This window comes from Coregonus clupeaformis, chromosome 4 (assembly GCF_020615455.1).
Source record: "Coregonus clupeaformis isolate EN_2021a chromosome 4, ASM2061545v1, whole genome shotgun sequence".
Classification (NCBI taxonomy): Eukaryota; Metazoa; Chordata; class Actinopteri; order Salmoniformes; family Salmonidae; genus Coregonus; species Coregonus clupeaformis.
In genome coordinates, this window is record NC_059195.1 from 2823798 (window position 1) to 2832700 (window position 8903).

Genomic DNA, 8903 nt, shown 5'->3' on the forward strand with positions numbered 1-8903 from the left:
TCATCACCCCTGGGGGCAGGATTCTTCTTTGTGGGTAAGAAGGATGGCTCTCTGCGACCGTGTATTGATTATCGGGGGTTGAATGACATCACGGTCAAGAACAAGTATCCCCTGCCCTTGATGAGTTCTGCCTTCGACTCCTTACAGGGTGCTACGGTGTTCACCAAGCTAGACCTACGCAATGCGTATCACATGGTCCGGATCAGAGAGGGGGGACGAGTGGTTGACGGGTTTCAATACACCGATGGGTCACTTCGAGTATCAGGTGATGCCGTTTGGACTGACCAATGCTCCAGCGGTATTCCAGAGTATGGTGAACGACGTCCTGAGAGATATGATCGGTCTCTTTGTGTTTGTTTACCTGGATGACATTCTGATCTTCTCGAAGGAACCTTCCGACCACGTCCAGCATGTCCGGCAGGTTCTGCAGCGATTGTTGGAGAATCGCCTGTTCGTGAAGGCCGAGAAGTGCGAGTTTCACGCCCACACGACATCCTTTCTCGGGTACATCATCTCCAGGGGAGAGATTAGGATGGACCAGGAGAAGGTTAGAGCGGTTCTGGAATGGGCCCAGCCCGGTACGAGATTGCAGCTCCAGAGATTTTTGGGGTTTGCGAATTTCTACCGCAGATTCATCCGGGATTACAGCCGTGTGGCCGCTCCGTTAACTGCCTTGACTTCCAGTATCAGGACCTTCAAGTGGAATCCGGAGGCGGATCGAGCGTTCCTGGATTTGAAGAGGCGATTCACCAACGCACCGATTCTCTCTCAACCGGACACGGCCCGTCAGTTCGTCGTTGAAGTGGACGCGTCTGAGGTGGGAGTTGGCGCCATCCTGTCGCAGCGATGCTCCACGGACAGTAAACTCCATCCCTGCGCCTACTACTCTCGTCGCCTTTCGCCTGCGGAGAGGAATTACGATGTGGGTAACCGGGAGCTTCTCGCGGTGAAACTTGCCTTGGAGGAGTGGCGCCACTGGTTGGAGGGGGCGGAGCAACCGTTTATTGTCTGGACTGACCACAAGAATCTTGCTTACGTGCAATCGGCTAGACGTCTCAACTCCCGTCAGGCCAGGTGGGCGTTGTTTTTCAGACGATTCAATTTTTTCCCTGACGTTCCGACCTGGATCTAAGAACGGCAAGGCGGACGCCTTGTCCCGGATGTTCTCCAAGACGGAAGAGAGTGGGTCCAAGACCGAGACAATTCTCCCCCGAACTGCGTCGTGGGAGCAGTTATGTGGAAGATTGAGGAGGAGGTGATGGCGGCCCTTCGGACGCAGCCCGGTCCCGGTAACGGTCCACCCGGTCGGTTGTTTGTGCCTGAGTCGGTTCGTCCTGCTGTCCTCAAATGGTCCCACGCCAGCAAGATGGCTTGTCACCCTGGCGTGGCTCGGACGATGGCGTTTCTTCGCAGACGTTTTTGGTGGCCTGCCATGGCCGAGGATACTCGGGGTTTTGTTGCTGCCTGTCCAGTGTGTGCGCAGAATAAGAGTACCAATCGGCCCAGCTCTGGACTACTTCACCCCCTTCCTATTCCCCCGCGACCATGGTCGCATCTGGCCCTGGACTTTGTCACTGGGTTGCCCGCTTCTGAGGGGAACACGGTCGTTCTGACTATCGTGGACAGATTCAGCAAGTTCGCCCACTTTGTGCCAATTGCCAAGCTTCCTCTGCCTCGGAGACGTCCGAGATCCTGGTTAGGGAGGTTTTCAGGGTCCACGGTTTGCCCAGTGATATCGTTTCCGACCGTGGTCCTCAGTTTACCTCTGCTGTCTGGAAGTCCTTCTGTTTGGCCATTGGAGCTACAGTCAGTCTCACATCTGGTTTTCACCCCCAATCTAATGGTCAGGCGGAGAGAGCCAACCAGAAGATGGAATCCACGCTACGCTGCCTGGTCTCTTCCAACCCCACCTCCTGGGTCTCTCAGTTGCCTTGGGTTGAGTATGCCCACAATACTCTCCCCTACATCTGCCACTGGGATGTCTCCCTTCCAGTGCCTGTACGGCTACCAACCTCCCTTGTTCCCTTCTCAGGAGAAGGAGCTCTCAGTGCCTTCTGTTCAGGCCCATATTCGTCGTTGCCACCGGACCTGGCATCGGGCCAGAAAGGCACTCCTTAGAGTTTCGGACCGGTATCAGCTCCAGGCGAATCGTCGCCGGATCCCCGCTCCCACCTATACCATCGGAGATAGGGTCTGGTTGGCCACACGGGATCTTCCTTTACGGACTGAGTCTAGGGAAGTTGTTACCGAAGTTCATTGGTCCGTTTGTGGTGGAGAAGGTGATCAATCCGGTGGCAGTTCGACTCAAACTACCGAGGACGCTCAGAGTCCATCCCACCTTTCATGTCTCCTGCCTCAAGCCTGTTTTCCTCAGTCCTCTGTTGCCTCCTCCGCCTCTTCCTCCTCCTCCTCGGATGATCGGAGGTGGTCCTGCCTACACGGTGCGACGCATCATGGACTCCAGACGGCGGGGCCGGGGTTTCCAGTATCTCGTGGACTGGGAGGGGTATGGTCCTGAAGAGAGGAGTTGGATTCCGCGGCGACAGATCCTAGATGCTGACCTCATTCGTGACTTCTACCGCCTCCATCCTGGCGCTCCGGGGAGTCCGCCCGGTGGCGTTCGTCGGAGGGGGGTACTGTAACGATCCCGGCAGTCTGAGTCGGGTCCTGTCTGTGTACTAGTTTTTCTGCTCGTGATCTCCAGTTTCCCGAGGGTTCTGGAACGCTCCCTGCCTGGTTGCCGGGCAACGTTGCTAGGCGGGAGCTCTCTTGATTTCCGCACCTGCATCCCATCAGCAATCTGCACACCTGGTCCTGATCATCACCCTTCTTAGGCTCTGGCCTAACATCCATTCCCTGCCGGATCGTTAGCCATGAACAGTATGTTTATCAGCGGATCAGTCTTAGAGCTTAGAGCATTAGTTTTGTTGTTTTGCACCTTGTTTGCTTGTTGTATGCTTACCTCCATTTTGTTCTCCCTGCAGTCACTCGTCCGGAACCTTCACCCAACCTCTGCCTGATGGTCGGCGGCTGCCGAGCCATCATTGGACCAACTACTGCACCCTCAACAACTCATCCACGCCGCCCGCTCTGTTCCCTGGATTATTCAGCAGCACTCGTGGATCAGTTAAATAAACACTCACCTTTGACACCACTTACCTTGTCCTGGTCTGCTTCTGGGTTCTGGCTTAGTAAACCGTGACAGTTACTTGAAATCTGTGAATTATTTATTTGGGCTGCAATCTGAGGTGCATTTAACTCTAACGAACGTATCCTCTGCAGCAGAGGTAACTCTGGGTCTTCCTTTCCAGTGGTGGTCCTCATGAGAGCCTGTCATCATAGCGCTTAAGGGGTTTGCGACTGCACTTGAAGAAACTTTCAAAGTTGTTGAAATTTTCCGTATTGGCTGACCTTAAAGTAATGATGGACTGTGGTTTCTCTTTGCTTATTGGAGCTGTTCTTGCCATAATATGGACTTGGTCTTTTACCAAATAGGGCTATCTTCTGTATACCACCCCTACCTTATCACAACACAACTGATTGGCTCAAACACATTAAGGAAAGAAATTCCACAATTAACTTTTAACCAGATACCTGTTAATTGAAATGCATTCCAGGTGACTACCTCATGAAGCTGGTTGAGAGAATGCCAAGAGTGTACAAAGCTGTCATCAAGACAAAGGGTGGCTATTTGAAGAATCTGAAATCTAAAATGTATTTTGATTTGTTTAAAACTTGTTTGGTTACTACATGATGCCATATGTGTTATTTCATAGTTTTGATGTCTTCACTATTAATCTATAATGTAAAAAATTGTAAAAATAAAGAAAACCCTTAAGTAGGTGTGTCCAAACTTTTGACTGGTACTGTATATCTGGGGAAGGGTATAAAACAATCTCTAGAGTGTTGAAAGTTTCCAGCAGCACAGTGGTTTCCATCATTGGAAAATTGGAAAATTGAAAAAATATGGAATTACCGAAACTCTTGGAGCCGACAAGGTGAAACATATGCTGATGTGCCCTTGAGCAAGGCATTTAACCCTAATTGCTACAGGTGTGCTGAACAATGGTAAGCCTGGCCGTGACCCCACTCCCTGCGGGTGTCTCAGGGGGAGTTGGTATATGCAAGAAACACATTTCCATTACACACTTGTTTGTAGCAGGTCAAATATAAGAACCCCCAAACTGAGCAACCGGACAAGAAGGACCTTGTTCAGGGAGGTGACCAAGAACTCCATGACCATTCTGACAGAACTACAGAGTTCCTTGGCTGAGATGGGAGAACCTGCCAGAAGGACAACGGTCTCTACAGCACTTCACCAATCTGGGCTTTATGGGAGAGTGGCCAGACAGAAGCCTGAGAAAAAGGCACATGACAGCATGCCTGGAGTTTGCAAAAAAGCACGGGGAAAGACTCTGAGATCATAAAGCAAAAGATGATGTTATCTGATGAGACAAAAATTGAACTCTTTGGCCTGAATGTAAAGCGATATGTCTGGAGAAAACCAGGCACAGCTCATCACCCGTCTAACACCATACCTACCATGAAGCATGGTGGTGGCAGTAACATGCTATGGGGATGCTTTTCAGCGGCAGGGACTGGGAGACTGGTAAGGATAGAGGGAACAATGAATGGGGCCAAATATAGGCAAGTCATTGATGAGAACCTGTTTCAGAGTGCAAATGACCTTAGACTGGGGCGAAGATTTACGTTCCAACAGGACAATGACCCCAAGCATACAGCCAAAGCAACGCTGAAATGGCTTCAGAACAACAATTTGAAAGTCCTTGAGTGGCCCAGTCAAAGTCCAGACTTGAATCCCATTGAAAATCTGTGGAAAGACTTGAAGATTGCTGTTTACCGCCGCTCTCCATCTTACTTAACAGAGCTTGAGACGAATGGGAGAAAATCCCCAAATCCAGATGTGCAAAGCTGATACAGACATACCCAAGATGACTTAAAGCTGTAATCGCCGCCAAAGATGCTTCTACAAAGTATTGACTCAGGGGTGTGAGATATTTCTGTATTTATTTTTCAATAAATGTGCCAAAAATATATAATTATGTTTTCACTTTGTCATTATGGGGTATTGTGTGTTGATGGGTGAGAAAAAAACATTGATTTAATCCATTCTGAATTCAGGCTATAACACAACAAAATGTGGAATAAATCAAGGGCTATGAATAGTTTCGGAAGGCTCTTCGAGGGATTCATTCAATCAATCGATGAAGCCGGCAAGTCATTTACATTTTAGCAGACGCTTCTATCCAGCACGACTTACAGGAACAATTAGGGTTAAGTGCCTTGCTCAAGGGCACATCGGCAGATTTTTCAACTAGTTGGCTCAGGGTTTCGAACCAGCGACCTTTCAGTTACTGGCCCAACGCTCTTAACCGCTAGGCTACCTACTGCGGTAATCAGGCAAGTTTACAGTCAGCAAAGCTGTTGCTGGCTGCTGTTGGATTCTGAAGACCTGCGACACTCAATAAACACGTTAGAAAAGCAGTAAAGTGCGATGTCATAGCAGGGGCACCCTCCGGTAACTCTGTGCCAGGTTGCTCTGTGTGGGCTCTGCTACCATAGGGACAGGAGTCTGTCTAATGGGTGACTGGTAAATGACAGCAGATGCCATGTGGGGTGAAAGAAAACCTCTACGGAGCTTTCTCCTATTACCCCACATAACAGTAGGTCACACTGCTGGGCAGGGGTGCGGGGCATGCCAACCCCCCCAGGAGGTTAGAACTACATGGCCACTATTTTCTCGCTCACTGATTTTTCTTATAAACCTATAGGAGGATTTTGTATAATACTCTATTATATTAACAACAGCTGAAAAGCTTGAACATGAGCAAAGCCCTTTGTTTGGTTTTGAAGCGGATCCATGTGTTTAGTTGGACCCAACTCACAGGTAAGTGCCCAAAGGTAAGTGTCCTTCATGGATTGAATGGAGGTTCCAGTCAAACACTGACTGAATTTTCCTTCTATTGTCATAAAAAAAATTGTCAGCTCCTCTTTGCCCTTCAAGCTTGAGAAGAGAAAAATACATGTTAAGTCATGATCAAGTAGTTAAGTACAGCTCATTCCACCGAGAGTTCCCTCGCTCTGCTTTAAACTGGTGTTAATGCAAATCAAGAAGGAGGAGGACTAAGTGCAAATGCATGAGATGAATATCAAATCCTGCCTTTTTTAACTCCTTTGCTGAAAACTGGCAGTGGCAATTTCAGTCTCTAATGCCAATTTCAGTTATTCCATTCAACATAATCCCTAGGCGATGGCCACAATGTTCCCAGCCATTAAAAGGCTAGCCTCAGCATAAGGGAATTATGTGATTAAGGTAGCCTAATTGCTGTAATTTCCATATATATTATGAAGGGGTGGTGCATTGTTTGATGATGCAACGTTGTTAGTCTCGGACAAAGCCCTATTATTTGAAATTATAATACAATAGACAGAGTGGGCTAAAAGCTGTGAGACGTGTTGAACACAATGTTTAATGTAAAGTCGCATAATCTTACTTTAGTTGGATTAAATACAAAGCCATGGGAGACCACTTAATGCTTTTACTGCAATTAACACTAGCCGTGGATACACCTTGCATTAACATGTGGTTGTCTTCATCCGATCAAGATGATCCAGATTTGTTGCGTCAACACATTGTAATAAAATATGTCTCTTATCTGCCCACTGCCCCCTGGTCCCTCCCTGTATGCAAATTAATTCAACCTGCCTTGGACAAAAACGTGACATGCTGGGAGAACGACCATGTTTTGTTTCCTCCAAATCCTTGATCAGTGATAATTCAGTAGTCTCTTTCACTCATCGAGGGTTGATAGACTGATATATTATCATTACAGAATTTTATCTGAACTACAAATGTATTGTATGAAAATGTATGTATTGTATGAAAATGCACTCACTAACTGTAAGTCGCTCTGGATAAGAGCGTCTGCTAAATATGTCAAATGTAAAATGTATTGGGGATGCATGGGACGGACTACGATTTAGTCGCAGCAGAAGAGTGCAGTGCATGACAAGTGTATGGCAAGGTATAATGTGTAGGCCTAATTTTCCACCTGTACCTTTAGATCTAGCCAGAGTGCACTTTTATAACATTTCCATTGACAAGCCACTGTATTATAATACCATCTGATATTGCAACTGAATTAAATTATTCACATTACAAAAAAGTGTATAAAGCGTTTAACAGCTCAATATCTCCATCATCCACAGTGCTGTCCAGAGCGAACGGTGGGTGGGTTATCAATAATACGTCATAATAAGGTGCAGAGCGTTTGATTTGCCTGCTGGGGGGCAAGGAGACCCCTAGCTCCGCTAAAACCATTGAAAACTCTGTGCATTTTCAAGGTATTGTTTTTTTTAACTTTTAGTAACCATTTAATCAAACATCTACATTTATCAACTTCTTAGTTTTTTCCTTGCTTTACTTTTTTCATTCAACTTTTTCACCCTGGACGCTTTATCTGGAAAATGGTTCTACAGGACCTCCATCAGCCAAAAAAGCTAAGATGTAACATGAAAGCTATGCCATCTAATTGCAGTCGCTGTACTCATAATATACTGGAGAACCATCGCCTTATGGTGAGCATAGCCCGAGTTGCAAGCCCAGCTTCAGATGCAATCGTTAGGCAAGGGCAATTTAAGTGTAGGAAAGGATGAAACAGCATCTGTGCCAGCAGTAAGTACAGATAGCAGTATAAATCCCCCCGCACAGTCCCCGCTGCCGGACACTTTTCTCAAGGCGTCGGGAAAGAAATGCAGTCGGCATGCTCAACCGGTGTCGCTCATTCAGCCGACAAACTTTCAACCGGTTCTCCCCATTAAGGAAGGAGTCGGAGTCAGAGGCCGAGCATTCTCAGGTCTCTGCTCCACCCGTTACGGAGTCTGAGTTGCTGAAGCCTCCCACCATTAGCTCTGACATATTGAAAAACCCTAGGCAACTCCATTACCCACAATATTAGACTTAAAAATATTCATCCAGCAATCGTACACTGTTTACCATCGGGCAGGGCTACCGACGTAAAGGCTAATCTGAATAGGGTGCTGGCTAAGGGTAAAACTGACGGATGTAGAGGGAAATTGTTATCCACGTCGGCACCAACGATGTTAGGATGAAACAGTCAGAGGTCACCAAGCATGTAAATTAGCTAGAAAGATGTCGGCATCGATTAATTGTCTCTGGCCCCTCCCAGTTAGGGGGAGTGATGAGCTCTACAGCAGTCTCACAAATCAATCGCTGGTTGAAAACTGTTTTCTGCCCCTCCCAAAAGATAGAATTTGTAGATAATTGGCCCTCTTTCTGGAACTCCATGACAAACAGGACCAAGCCTGGCCTGTTTAGGAGTGACGGACTCCATCCTAGCTGGAGGGGTGTTCTCATCTTATCTATCAACATAGACAGGGCTCTGACTCCTCTAGCTCCACAATGAGATAAGGTGCAGGCCAGGCAGCAGGCTGTTAGCCAGCCTGCCAGTTTAGTGGAGTCTGCCACTAGCACAGTCAGTGTAGTCAGCTCAGCTATCCCCATTGTGCCTCAATCTATGTTGGGCAAAACTTAACATGGCGGTGTTCGCCTTAGCAATCTCACTGGAATAAAGACCTCCTCCATTCCTGTCATTATTAAAATAGATTGTGATATCTCACATCTAAAAATTGGGCTACTTAATGTTAGATCCATCACTTCCAAGGCAGTCATAATCAATGAGCTAATCACTGATCATAACCTTGATGTGATTGTCCTGAATGAAACATGGCTCAAGCCTGATTAATGTGCTGTGTTAAATGAGGCCTGTCCACTAGGTTACACTAGTGACCATATCCCCTGCGCATCCCACAAAGGCGGAGGTGTTGCTAACATTTACGACAGCAAATGTCAATTAATTAAT